Genomic DNA, 12,996 nt, shown 5'->3' on the forward strand with positions numbered 1-12,996 from the left:
AGCTGATGCTCAAGGCGCTGAAATGTGGGATTATGCATTGTAGGCACCGTCAGCCAGAGCGCGGTGCCTGGTGACCACCACCCGCTCTCTTCCAGCTGCAGCTCATACTTACCTGGCAGGGGAGATACCATGATCAACAAGGTGGTTCACCCAGGGCGAGGCTCAGTCATTGCACTCCGGCTGTGCTGACCCCTGCGAATTCCCCAAATGTGGGAATCTCGACTGCATAATTTCTGGTAGTGGGGGACTGCGTTCGCGCTCTCCCCTGTTGCGTGCGTGTAGAAGAAAACACAATGTGTCAGGAATGCCCATGCGCTAACCTGTTGAAGACTCTCCGTTTTGTGAAGTGGCTTTGTTGATTTGGAGTTACATGTCAGCTTTTGCAGTCTGTCCACAAAGCGGCAGTGTTGCTCTGCAGAAGCTCTCTGGCGTGCGCTACAGAGTGGCGTGTTTAGTCATGACAATTCCCCGTGTTCCCGTTGGAATTGGGGAAGTGGGTGTGGCCTTTCCATGACAAAATGAAGTGTGAGCTCTCCTGTCCGACTGTGCTGCTTGTTTGTGGAAGAAATGTGTGCTAGATGTTCTTCTAGTATGCTTTATTTCTAGGCTTTGGTGTGGAACAGCAATGAGTTGAAGCTATTTTTGGCCGGCTTTGCCGTATGGCTGAGCCTTTTGAGTTGGTGAAAGGTCAAACATCTTTGTATAGCGGCAGGGAAAAGTACACGGCAGACAGATGGGCGGAGTTGCTAAGTGGCGGCAATCGATAAGCTGGCTTACAAACGGGACACCGCGACAAGTGACGGTTGTACCAAGAGCTTGATTTGGACGTCAAACGCTTGGGCCTCATCGCTTCTCGGCCTTTTGGCTAAGATCAAGTGTAGTATCTGTTCTTATCAGTTTAATATCTGATATGTCCCCTATATGGGGATAACGTATTAAACCCATTTTTAGGAGAGGGAGCTGAAAAGGGAGCTTGCTCCGCTCACTCCACGCATCGACCTGGCATTGCAGTGCCGCCGGGAACGGTGCACCTTTCTCTTGCTTTGTAGAAAATCAAGCTCTGACACGCATGTTTAGTTAGGAGTCAAACTTTTACAGTGGCTGAAGGAAAATGCGGCTAAGTTTTTATCAAGTGAATTGTGCACAACCAGTCAGTTGATTTACTGATATCACCCAGGGAACCCCGCTCAACAACACAGTGCACTTCAGCTACGATGATTGGTCGCGGACTCCCTGAAGACGCCTGATCGTTTCCCAGACTTTGTAGTCTCCATGTAAAAGCCAGGCCTGGATTTTTCAGGCTGGAGATGCTGGGGGGGCAATGGAGGGGAGGCTGGGATTTAGCACGCGGCAAGCCAAGGGAGGCACACCGCGACGGTGGTAGCTGGGACGACTAGGGTCCTCAGCTGCTCTCTGAGACAGGCCTGTTCTGACTCTTGTTTCTCTTCATAACGCACAAGTCTTTCGCCTTTTACTAAAGACTTCCGTGGAGAGGAACACCAATGAGTTGAAGTTATTTTTGGCTGGCTCGGCCTTATGGCTGAGCCTTTTGAGTTGGTGAAAAGTCAAACATCTTTATAGAGCGCCACAAGTGGGAGCTCCCCTGTCCGACTTTGCTCTTTCTTTGCGGAAGAAATGTGTGCTAGATGTTGTCATTTTGCTGGTATACTTTATTTTTAGGCTTTGGTGGGGATGCTGGTGTCTTTGAGACAAGAAAAGTGTACATGATGACAGTAAAAAAAGAAATAACGCTACTGAATGAACTTATTTCTTCAATATGACAGATGATGCTTGAAAAATATACAGTTGTAAGAAGCAAAGGAAACAAGAGAAGCTTTTACAAAAACAAGGTTCATGCAGCATTTTCACTTTGCACTCATCAAACACACATTCACAGATGACTACATGAATACATGACTTTATGTGTGTACAGGTCTAGTGTTTTTTTTTTTTTTTTGTATTCTTTGACAGAGGCACTGGTACTGACATAGGTCTGAGATGCTAAGAGAGAGAGAGGTTAGGGCGAGGGAAAGCATTATGCCAGAGAGTGTCCTCACAAAGATATAAGTACCGGTATGTGTGAGCGTGTGTTTGTCCTTTGATGCCTTTGATGTATCAAGATTCTACAGTCTGATGTCAGAGGCTGCAGTAAGTGGACACACAGCCAGAGACAAGTTCAGAAGTCAAACAGGAGCAGAAACAGTTGGACTGGACAGGACTTGCTTATGATTTAGGAAGAAAGAAGCCCTCAGATATTTCTGCACAATTATTGACAAGGAAGGGAGGAGCTAGTGCTGTTACAAGGACAAGAGGAAACCACAGGAAAGTCCAGATCAGCTCCAAGGTTTTCGCTGAGTCAATACATGTTAGTAGTTCATGTCAGTGTTTAGTTCATTTAGTCAAATGTTTTGAAAAGTGTCCCACGTGGGCCTTTGCTTTCTTTCCCAAGAGACAGCTTGACTAGTGGCATTTCACACAGTGTTCCTTTGTTTTTGGCAGAGCAGTGCATGATGGGTAGATCCAACAAAGCGCGTTTGCCGCACGCCGCAGCCTATTTGCAGCAGTGTTTGTGTCTTTTCAGCCATAAATGTAACAGACAAAGGGGAGCTGATGCTCAAGGCGCTGAAATGTGGGATTATGCATTGTAGGCACCGTCAGCCAGAGCGCGGTGCCTGGTGACCACCACCCGCTCTCTTCCAGCTGCAGCTCATACTTACCTGGCAGGGGAGATACCATGATCAACAAGGTGGTTCACCCAGGGCGAGGCTCAGTCATTGCACTCCGGCTGTGCTGACCCCTGCGAATTCCCCAAATGTGGGAATCTCGACTGCATAATTTCTGGTAGTGGGGGACTGCGTTCGCGCTCTCCCCTGTTGCGTGCGTGTAGAAGAAAACACAATGTGTCAGGAATGCCCATGCGCTAACCTGTTGAAGACTCTCCGTTTTGTGAAGTGGCTTTGTTGATTTGGAGTTACATGTCAGCTTTTGCAGTCTGTCCACAAAGCGGCAGTGTTGCTCTGCAGAAGCTCTCTGGCGTGCGCTACAGAGTGGCGTGTTTAGTCATGACAATTCCCCGTGTTCCCGTTGGAATTGGGGAAGTGGGCGTGGCCTTTCCATGACAAAATGATAAGAGACAGCTTGACTAGTGGCATTTCACACAGTGTTCCTTTGTTTTTGGCAGAGCAGTGCATGATGGGTAGATCCAACAAAGCGCGTTTGCCGCACGCCGCAGCCTATTTGCAGCAGTGTTTGTGTCTTTTCAGCCATAAATGTAACAGACAAAGGGGAGCTGATGCTCAAGGCGCTGAAATGTGGGATTATGCATTGTAGGCACCGTCAGCCAGAGCGCGGTGCCTGGTGACCACCACCCGCTCTCTTCCAGCTGCAGCTCATACTTACCTGGCAGGGGAGATACCATGATCAACAAGGTGGTTCACCCAGGGCGAGGCTCAGTCATTGCACTCCGGCTGTGCTGACCCCTGCGAATTCCCCAAATGTGGGAATCTCGACTGCATAATTTCTGGTAGTGGGGGACTGCGTTCGCGCTCTCCCCTGTTGCGTGCGTGTAGAAGAAAACACAATGTGTCAGGAATGCCCATGCGCTAACCTGTTGAAGACTCTCCGTTTTGTGAAGTGGCTTTGTTGATTTGGAGTTACATGTCAGCTTTTGCAGTCTGTCCACAAAGCGGCAGTGTTGCTCTGCAGAAGCTCTCTGGCGTGCGCTACAGAGTGGCGTGTTTAGTCATGACAATTCCCCGTGTTCCCGTTGGAATTGGGGAAGTGGGCGTGGCCTTTCCATGACAAAATGAAGTGTGAGCTCTCCTGTCCGACTTTGCTGCTTGTTTGTGGACGAAATGTGTGCTAGATGTTCTTCTAGTATGCTTTATTTCTAGGCTTTGGTGTGGAACAGCAATGAGTTGAAGCTATTTTTGGCCGGCTTTGCCGTATGGCTGAGCCTTTTGAGTTGGTGAAAGGTCAAACATCTTTGTATAGCGGCAGGGAAAAGTACACGGCAGACAGATGGGCGGAGTTGCTAAGTGGCGGCAATCGATAAGCTGGCTTACAAACGGGACACCGCGACAAGTGACGGTTGTACCAAGAGCTTGATTTGGATGTCAAACGCTTGGGCCTCATCGCTTCTCGGCCTTTTGGCTAAGATCAAGTGTAGTATCTGTTCTTATCAGTTTAATATCTGATATGTCCCCTATATGGGGATAACGTATTAAACCCATTTTTAGGAGAGGGAGCTGAAAAGGGAGCTTGCTCCGCTCACTCCACGCATCGACCTGGCATTGCAGTGCCGCCGGGAACGGTGCACCTTTCTCTTGCTTTGTAGAAAATCAAGCTCTGACACGCATGTTTAGTTAGGAGTCAAACTTTTACAGTGGCTGAAGGAAAATGCGGCTAAGTTTTTATCAAGTGAATTGTGCACAACCAGTCAGTTGATTTACTGATATCACCCAGGGAACCCCGCTCAACAACACAGTGCACTTCAGCTACGATGATTGGTCGCGGACTCCCTGAAGACGCCTGATCGTTTCCCAGACTTTGTAGTCTCCATGTAAAAGCCAGGCCTGGATTTTTCAGGCTGGAGATGCTGGGGGGGCAATGGAGGGGAGGCTGGGATTTAGCACGCGGCAAGCCAAGGGAGGCACACCGCGACGGTGGTAGCTGGGACGACTAGGGTCCTCAGCTGCTCTCTGAGACAGGCCTGTTCTGACTCTTGTTTCTCTTCATAACGCACAAGTCTTTCGCCTTTTACTAAAGACTTCCGTGGAGAGGAACACCAATGAGTTGAAGTTATTTTTGGCTGGCTCGGCCTTATGGCTGAGCCTTTTGAGTTGGTGAAAAGTCAAACATCTTTATAGAGCGCCACAAGTGGGAGCTCCCCTGTCCGACTTTGCTCTTTCTTTGCGGAAGAAATGTGTGCTAGATGTTGTCATTTTGCTTGTATACTTTATTTTTAGGCTTTGGTGGGGATGCTGGTGTCTTTGAGACAAGAAAAGTGTACATGATGACAGTAAAAAAAGAAATAACGCTACTGAATGAACTTATTTCTTCAATATGACAGATGATGCTTGAAAAATATACAGTTGTAAGAAGCAAAGGAAACAAGAGAAGCTTTTACAAAAACAAGGTTCATGCAGCATTTTCACTTTGCACTCATCAAACACACATTCACAGATGACTACATGAATACATGACTTTATGTGTGTACAGGTCTAGTGTTTTTTTTTTTTTTTTTGTATTCTTTGACAGAGGCACTGGTACTGACATAGGTCTGAGATGCTAAGAGAGAGAGAGGTTAGGGCGAGGGAAAGCATTATGCCAGAGAGTGTCCTCACAAAGATATAAGTACCGGTATGTGTGAGCGTGTGTTTGTCCTTTGATGCCTTTGATGTATCAAGATTCTACAGTCTGATGTCAGAGGCTGCAGTAAGTGGACACACAGCCAGAGACAAGTTCAGAAGTCAAACAGGAGCAGAAACAGTTGGACTGGACAGGACTTGCTTATGATTTAGGAAGAAAAAAGCCCTCAGATATTTCTGCACAATTATTGACAAGGAAGGGAGGAGCTACTGCTGTTACAAGGACAAGAGGAAACCACAGGAAAGTCCAGATCAGCTCCAAGGTTTTCGCTGAGTCAATACATGTTAGTAGTTCATGTCAGTGTTTAGTTCATTTAGTCAAATGTTTTGAAAAGTGTCCCACGTGGGCCTTTGCTTTCTTTCCCAAGAGACAGCTTGACTAGTGGCATTTCACACAGTGTTCCTTTGTTTTTGGCAGAGCAGTGCATGATGGGTAGATCCAACAAAGCGCGTTTGCCGCACGCCGCAGCCTATTTGCAGCAGTGTTTGTGTCTTTTCAGCCATAAATGTAACAGACAAAGGGGAGCTGATGCTCAAGGCGCTGAAATGTGGGATTATGCATTGTAGGCACCGTCAGCCAGAGCGCGGTGCCTGGTGACCACCACCCGCTCTCTTCCAGCTGCAGCTCATACTTACCTGGCAGGGGAGATACCATGATCAACAAGGTGGTTCACCCAGGGCGAGGCTCAGTCATTGCACTCCGGCTGTGCTGACCCCTGCGAATTCCCCAAATGTGGGAATCTCGACTGCATAATTTCTGGTAGTGGGGGACTGCGTTCGCGCTCTCCCCTGTTGCGTGCGTGTAGAAGAAAACACAATGTGTCAGGAATGCCCATGCGCTAACCTGTTGAAGACTCTCCGTTTTGTGAAGTGGCTTTGTTGATTTGGAGTTACATGTCAGCTTTTGCAGTCTGTCCACAAAGCGGCAGTGTTGCTCTGCAGAAGCTCTCTGGCGTGCGCTACAGAGTGGCGTGTTTAGTCATGACAATTCCCCGTGTTCCCGTTGGAATTGGGGAAGTGGGCGTGGCCTTTCCATGACAAAATGAAGTGTGAGCTCTCCTGTCCGACTTTGCTGCTTGTTTGTGGACGAAATGTGTGCTAGATGTTCTTCTAGTATGCTTTATTTCTAGGCTTTGGTGTGGAACAGCAATGAGTTGAAGCTATTTTTGGCCGGCTTTGCCGTATGGCTGAGCCTTTTGAGTTGGTGAAAGGTCAAACATCTTTGTATAGCGGCAGGGAAAAGTACACGGCAGACAGATGGGCGGAGTTGCTAAGTGGCGGCAATCGATAAGCTGGCTTACAAACGGGACACCGCGACAAGTGACGGTTGTACCAAGAGCTTGATTTGGATGTCAAACGCTTGGGCCTCATCGCTTCTCGGCCTTTTGGCTAAGATCAAGTGTAGTATCTGTTCTTATCAGTTTAATATCTGATATGTCCCCTATATGGGGATAACGTATTAAACCCATTTTTAGGAGAGGGAGCTGAAAAGGGAGCTTGCTCCGCTCACTCCACGCATCGACCTGGCATTGCAGTGCCGCCGGGAACGGTGCACCTTTCTCTTGCTTTGTAGAAAATCAAGCTCTGACACGCATGTTTAGTTAGGAGTCAAACTTTTACAGTGGCTGAAGGAAAATGCGGCTAAGTTTTTATCAAGTGAATTGTGCACAACCAGTCAGTTGATTTACTGATATCACCCAGGGAACCCCGCTCAACAACACAGTGCACTTCAGCTACGATGATTGGTCGCGGACTCCCTGAAGACGCCTGATCGTTTCCCACACTTTGTAGTCTCCATGTAAAAGCCAGGCCTGGATTTTTCAGGCTGGAGGTGGTGGGGGGTGGAGGGGAGGCTGGGATTTAGCACGCGGCAAGCCAAGGGAGGCGCACCGCGACGGTGGTAGCTGGGACGACTAGGGTCCTCAGCTGCTCTCTGAGACAGGCCTGTTCTGACTCTTGTTTCTCTTCATAACGCACAAGTCTTTCGCCTTTTACTAAAGACTTCCGTGGAGAGGAACACCAATGAGTTGAAGTTATTTTTGGCTGGCTCGGCCTTATGGCTGAGCCTTTTGAGTTGGTGAAAAGTCAAACATCTTTATAGAGCGCCACAAGTGGGAGCTCCCCTGTCCGACTTTGCTCTTTCTTTGCGGAAGAAATGTGTGCTAGATGTTGTCATTTCGCTGGTATACTTTATTTTTAGGCTTTGGTGGGGATGCTGCCGTCTTTGAGACAAGAAAAGTGTACATGATGACAGTAAAAAAAGAAATAACGCTACTGAATGAACTTATTTCTTCAATATGACAGATGATGCTTGAAAAATATACAGTTGTAAGAAGCAAAGGAAACAAGAGAAGCTTTTACAAAAACAAGGTTCATGCAGCATTTTCACTTTGCACTCATCAAACACACATTCACAGATGACTACATGAATACATGACTTTATGTGTGTACAGGTCTAGTGTTTTTTTTTTTTTTTTGTATTCTTTGACAGAGGCACTGGTACTGACATAGGTCTGAGATGCTAAGAGAGAGAGAGGTTAGGGCGAGGGAAAGCATTATGCCAGAGAGTGTCCTCACAAAGATATAAGTACCGGTATGTGTGAGCGTGTGTTTGTCCTTTGATGCCTTTGATGTATCAAGATTCTACAGTCTGATGTCAGAGGCTGCAGTAAGTGGACACACAGCCAGAGACAAGTTCAGAAGTCAAACAGGAGCAGAAACAGTTGGACTGGACAGGACTTGCTTATGATTTAGGAAGAAAGAAGCCCTCAGATATTTCTGCACAATTATTGACAAGGAAGGGAGGAGCTAGTGCTGTTACAAGGACAAGAGGAAACCACAGGAAAGTCCAGATCAGCTCCAAGGTTTTCGCTGAGTCAATACATGTTAGTAGTTCATGTCAGTGTTTAGTTCATTTAGTCAAATGTTTTGAAAAGTGTCCCACGTGGGCCTTTGCTTTCTTTCCCAAGAGACAGCTTGACTAGTGGCATTTCACACAGTGTTCCTTTGTTTTTGGCAGAGCAGTGCATGATGGGTAGATCCAACAAAGCGCGTTTGCCGCACGCCGCAGCCTATTTGCAGCAGTGTTTGTGTCTTTTCAGCCATAAATGTAACAGACAAAGGGGAGCTGATGCTCAAGGCGCTGAAATGTGGGATTATGCATTGTAGGCACCGTCAGCCAGAGCGCGGTGCCTGGTGACCACCACCCGCTCTCTTCCAGCTGCAGCTCATACTTACCTGGCAGGGGAGATACCATGATCAACAAGGTGGTTCACCCAGGGCGAGGCTCAGTCATTGCACTCCGGCTGTGCTGACCCCTGCGAATTCCCCAAATGTGGGAATCTCGACTGCATAATTTCTGGTAGTGGGGGACTGCGTTCGCGCTCTCCCCTGTTGCGTGCGTGTAGAAGAAAACACAATGTGTCAGGAATGCCCATGCGCTAACCTGTTGAAGACTCTCCGTTTTGTGAAGTGGCTTTGTTGATTTGGAGTTACATGTCAGCTTTTGCAGTCTGTCCACAAAGCGGCAGTGTTGCTCTGCAGAAGCTCTCTGGCGTGCGCTACAGAGTGGCGTGTTTAGTCATGACAATTCCCCGTGTTCCCGTTGGAATTGGGGAAGTGGGCGTGGCCTTTCCATGACAAAATGAAGTGTGAGCTCTCCTGTCCGACTTTGCTGCTTGTTTGTGGACGAAATGTGTGCTAGATGTTCTTCTAGTATGCTTTATTTCTAGGCTTTGGTGTGGAACAGCAATGAGTTGAAGCTATTTTTGGCCGGCTTTGCCGTATGGCTGAGCCTTTTGAGTTGGTGAAAGGTCAAACATCTTTGTATAGCGGCAGGGAAAAGTACACGGCAGACAGATGGGCGGAGTTGCTAAGTGGCGGCAATCGATAAGCTGGCTTACAAACGGGACACCGCGACAAGTGACGGTTGTACCAAGAGCTTGATTTGGATGTCAAACGCTTGGGCCTCATCGCTTCTCGGCCTTTTGGCTAAGATCAAGTGTAGTATCTGTTCTTATCAGTTTAATATCTGATATGTCCCCTATATGGGGATAACGTATTAAACCCATTTTTAGGAGAGGGAGCTGAAAAGGGAGCTTGCTCCGCTCACTCCACGCATCGACCTGGCATTGCAGTGCCGCCGGGAACGGTGCACCTTTCTCTTGCTTTGTAGAAAATCAAGCTCTGACACGCATGTTTAGTTAGGAGTCAAACTTTTACAGTGGCTGAAGGAAAATGCGGCTAAGTTTTTATCAAGTGAATTGTGCACAACCAGTCAGTTGATTTACTGATATCACCCAGGGAACCCCGCTCAACAACACAGTGCACTTCAGCTACGATGATTGGTCGCGGACTCCCTGAAGACGCCTGATCGTTTCCCAGACTTTGTAGTCTCCATGTAAAAGCCAGGCCTGGATTTTTCAGGCTGGAGATGCTGGGGGGGCAATGGAGGGGAGGCTGGGATTTAGCATGCGGCAAGCCAAGGGAGGCACACCGCGACGGTGGTAGCTGGGACGACTAGGGTCCTCAGCTGCTCTCTGAGACAGGCCTGTTCTGACTCTTGTTTCTCTTCATAACGCACAAGTCTTTCGCCTTTTACTAAAGACTTCCGTGGAGAGGAACACCAATGAGTTGAAGTTATTTTTGGCTGGCTCGGCCTTATGGCTGAGCCTTTTGAGTTGGTGAAAAGTCAAACATCTTTATAGAGCGCCACAAGTGGGAGCTCCCCTGTCCGACTTTGCTCTTTCTTTGCGGAAGAAATGTGTGCTAGATGTTGTCATTTCGCTGGTATACTTTATTTTTAGGCTTTGGTGGGGATGCTGCCGTCTTTGAGACAAGAAAAGTGTACATGATGACAGTAAAAAAAGAAATAACGCTACTGAATGAACTTATTTCTTCAATATGACAGATGATGCTTGAAAAATATACAGTTGTAAGAAGCAAAGGAAACAAGAGAAGCTTTTACAAAAACAAGGTTCATGCAGCATTTTCACTTTGCACTCATCAAACACACATTCACAGATGACTACATGAATACATGACTTTATGTGTGTACAGGTCTAGTGTTTTTTTTTTTTTTTTTGTATTCTTTGACAGAGGCACTGGTACTGACATAGGTCTGAGATGCTAAGAGAGAGAGAGGTTAGGGCGAGGGAAAGCATTATGCCAGAGAGTGTCCTCACAAAGATATAAGTACCGGTATGTGTGAGCGTGTGTTTGTCCTTTGATGCCTTTGATGTATCAAGATTCTACAGTCTGATGTCAGAGGCTGCAGTAAGTGGACACACAGCCAGAGACAAGTTTAGAAGTCAAACAGGAGCAGAAACAGTTGGACTGGACAGGACTTGCTTATGATTTAGGAAGAAAGAAGCCCTCAGATATTTCTGCACAATTATTGACAAGGAAGGGAGGAGCTACTGCTGTTACAAGGACAAGAGGAAACCACAGGAAAGTCCAGATCAGCTCCAAGGTTTTCGCTGAGTCAATACATGTTAGTAGTTCATGTCAGTGTTTAGTTCATTTAGTCAAATGTTTTGAAAAGTGTCCCACGTGGGCCTTTGCTTTCTTTCCCAAGAGACAGCTTGACTAGTGGCATTTCACACAGTGTTCCTTTGTTTTTGGCAGAGCAGTGCATGATGGGTAGATCCAACAAAGCGCGTTTGCCGCACGCCGCAGCCTATTTGCAGCAGTGTTTGTGTCTTTTCAGCCATAAATGTAACAGACAAAGGGGAGCTGATGCTCAAGGCGCTGAAATGTGGGATTATGCATTGTAGGCACCGTCAGCCAGAGCGCGGTGCCTGGTGACCACCACCCGCTCTCTTCCAGCTGCAGCTCATACTTACCTGGCAGGGGAGATACCATGATCAACAAGGTGGTTCACCCAGGGCGAGGCTCAGTCATTGCACTCCGGCTGTGCTGACCCCTGCGAATTCCCCAAATGTGGGAATCTCGACTGCATAATTTCTGGTAGTGGGGGACTGCGTTCGCGCTCTCCCCTGTTGCGTGCGTGTAGAAGAAAACACAATGTGTCAGGAATGCCCATGCGCTAACCTGTTGAAGACTCTCCGTTTTGTGAAGTGGCTTTGTTGATTTGGAGTTACATGTCAGCTTTTGCAGTCTGTCCACAAAGCGGCAGTGTTGCTCTGCAGAAGCTCTCTGGCGTGCGCTACAGAGTGGCGTGTTTAGTCATGACAATTCCCCGTGTTCCCGTTGGAATTGGGGAAGTGGGCGTGGCCTTTCCATGACAAAATGAAGTGTGAGCTCTCCTGTCCGACTTTGCTGCTTGTTTGTGGACGAAATGTGTGCTAGATGTTCTTCTAGTATGCTTTATTTCTAGGCTTTGGTGTGGAACAGCAATGAGTTGAAGCTATTTTTGGCCGGCTTTGCCGTATGGCTGAGCCTTTTGAGTTGGTGAAAGGTCAAACATCTTTGTATAGCGGCAGGGAAAAGTACACGGCAGACAGATGGGCGGAGTTGCTAAGTGGCGGCAATCGATAAGCTGGCTTACAAACGGGACACCGCGACAAGTGACGGTTGTACCAAGAGCTTGATTTGGACGTCAAACGCTTGGGCCTCATCGCTTCTCGGCCTTTTGGCTAAGATCAAGTGTAGTATCTGTTCTTATCAGTTTAATATCTGATATGTCCCCTATATGGGGATAACGTATTAAACCCATTTTTAGGAGAGGGAGCTGAAAAGCATCCACGCATCGACCTGGCATTGCAGTGCCGCCGGGAACGGTGCACCTTTCTCTTGCTTTGTAGAAAATCAAGCTCTGACACGCATGTTTAGTTAGGAGTCAAACTTTTACAGTGGCTGAAGGAAAATGCGGCTAAGTTTTGATCAAGTGAATTGTGCACAACCAGTCAGTTGATTTACTGATATCACCCAGGGAACCCCGCTCAACAACACAGTGCACTTCAGCTACGATGATTGGTCGCGGACTCCCTGAAGACGCCTGATCGTTTCCCAGACTTTGTAGTGTCCATGTAAAAGCCAGGCCTGGATTTTTCAGGCTGGAGATGCTGGGGGGGAGGCAATGGAGGGGAGGCTGGGATTTAGCACGCGGCAAGCCAAGGGAGGCGCACCGCGACGGTGGTAGCTGGGACGACTAGGGTCCTCAGCTGCTCTCTGAGACAGGCCTGTTCTGACTCTTGTTTCTCTTCATAACGCACAAGTCTTTCGCCTTTTACTAAAGACTTCCGTGGAGAGGAACACCAATGAGTTGAAGTTATTTTTGGCTGGCTCGGCCTTATGGCTGAGCCTTTTGAGTTGGTGAAAAGTCAAACATCTTTATAGAGCGCCACAAGTGGGAGCTCCCCTGTCCGACTTTGCTCTTTCTTTGCGGAAGAAATGTGTGCTAGATGTTGTCATTTCGCTGGTATACTTTATTTTTAGGCTTTGGTGGGGATGCTGCCGTCTTTGAGACAAGAAAAGTGTACATGATGACAGTAAAAAAAGAAATAACGCTACTGAATGAACTTATTTCTTCAATATGACAGATGATGCTTGAAAAATATACAGTTGTAAGAAGCAAAGGAAACAAGAGAAGCTTTTACAAAAACAAGGTTCATGCAGCATTTTCACTTTGCACTCATCAAACACACATTCACAGATGACTACATGA

The 12,996-nt window shown here is 47.5% G+C and overlaps 15 non-coding genes and 1 pseudogene across 15 annotated transcripts; all 16 read left to right on the plus strand.

The window, feature by feature from the left end:
* Positions 1-104: 104 nt before the first annotated feature.
* LOC121196327 lies at positions 105-268 on the plus strand. The gene has a single exon (XR_005895795.1). It is a non-coding gene; the product is annotated as a U1 spliceosomal RNA (small nuclear RNA).
* Positions 269-845: 577 nt separating this feature from the next.
* Positions 846-1,036, plus strand: LOC121196540. Its single transcript, XR_005895990.1, has one exon. It is a non-coding gene; the product is annotated as a U2 spliceosomal RNA (small nuclear RNA).
* Positions 1,037-1,430: 394 nt separating this feature from the next.
* LOC121196757 lies at positions 1,431-1,545 on the plus strand. Its single transcript, XR_005896186.1, has one exon. It is a non-coding gene; the product is annotated as a U5 spliceosomal RNA (small nuclear RNA).
* A 1,164-nt stretch (positions 1,546-2,709) lies between these two features.
* Positions 2,710-2,873, plus strand: LOC121196328. Its single transcript, XR_005895796.1, has one exon. It is a non-coding gene; the product is annotated as a U1 spliceosomal RNA (small nuclear RNA).
* A 518-nt stretch (positions 2,874-3,391) lies between these two features.
* LOC121196329 lies at positions 3,392-3,555 on the plus strand. The gene has a single exon (XR_005895797.1). It is a non-coding gene; the product is annotated as a U1 spliceosomal RNA (small nuclear RNA).
* Positions 3,556-4,132: 577 nt separating this feature from the next.
* On the plus strand, positions 4,133-4,323 carry LOC121196542. Its single transcript, XR_005895991.1, has one exon. It is a non-coding gene; the product is annotated as a U2 spliceosomal RNA (small nuclear RNA).
* Positions 4,324-4,717: 394 nt separating this feature from the next.
* On the plus strand, positions 4,718-4,832 carry LOC121196759. Its single transcript, XR_005896187.1, has one exon. It is a non-coding gene; the product is annotated as a U5 spliceosomal RNA (small nuclear RNA).
* Positions 4,833-5,997: 1,165 nt separating this feature from the next.
* LOC121196330 lies at positions 5,998-6,161 on the plus strand. The gene has a single exon (XR_005895798.1). It is a non-coding gene; the product is annotated as a U1 spliceosomal RNA (small nuclear RNA).
* A 577-nt stretch (positions 6,162-6,738) lies between these two features.
* Positions 6,739-6,929, plus strand: LOC121196543. The gene has a single exon (XR_005895992.1). It is a non-coding gene; the product is annotated as a U2 spliceosomal RNA (small nuclear RNA).
* A 390-nt stretch (positions 6,930-7,319) lies between these two features.
* Positions 7,320-7,434, plus strand: LOC121196760. Its single transcript, XR_005896188.1, has one exon. It is a non-coding gene; the product is annotated as a U5 spliceosomal RNA (small nuclear RNA).
* Positions 7,435-8,598: 1,164 nt separating this feature from the next.
* Positions 8,599-8,762, plus strand: LOC121196331. The gene has a single exon (XR_005895799.1). It is a non-coding gene; the product is annotated as a U1 spliceosomal RNA (small nuclear RNA).
* A 577-nt stretch (positions 8,763-9,339) lies between these two features.
* On the plus strand, positions 9,340-9,530 carry LOC121196544. The gene has a single exon (XR_005895993.1). It is a non-coding gene; the product is annotated as a U2 spliceosomal RNA (small nuclear RNA).
* A 394-nt stretch (positions 9,531-9,924) lies between these two features.
* On the plus strand, positions 9,925-10,039 carry LOC121196761. The gene has a single exon (XR_005896189.1). It is a non-coding gene; the product is annotated as a U5 spliceosomal RNA (small nuclear RNA).
* Positions 10,040-11,204: 1,165 nt separating this feature from the next.
* LOC121196332 lies at positions 11,205-11,368 on the plus strand. The gene has a single exon (XR_005895800.1). It is a non-coding gene; the product is annotated as a U1 spliceosomal RNA (small nuclear RNA).
* Positions 11,369-11,945: 577 nt separating this feature from the next.
* LOC121196705 lies at positions 11,946-12,120 on the plus strand (annotated as a pseudogene).
* Positions 12,121-12,517: 397 nt separating this feature from the next.
* LOC121196763 lies at positions 12,518-12,632 on the plus strand. The gene has a single exon (XR_005896191.1). It is a non-coding gene; the product is annotated as a U5 spliceosomal RNA (small nuclear RNA).
* Positions 12,633-12,996: the final 364 nt, after the last annotated feature.

The sequence above is a fragment of the Toxotes jaculatrix genome, chromosome 16, assembly GCF_017976425.1.
Source record: "Toxotes jaculatrix isolate fToxJac2 chromosome 16, fToxJac2.pri, whole genome shotgun sequence".
NCBI lineage: Eukaryota > Metazoa > Chordata > Actinopteri > Toxotidae > Toxotes > Toxotes jaculatrix.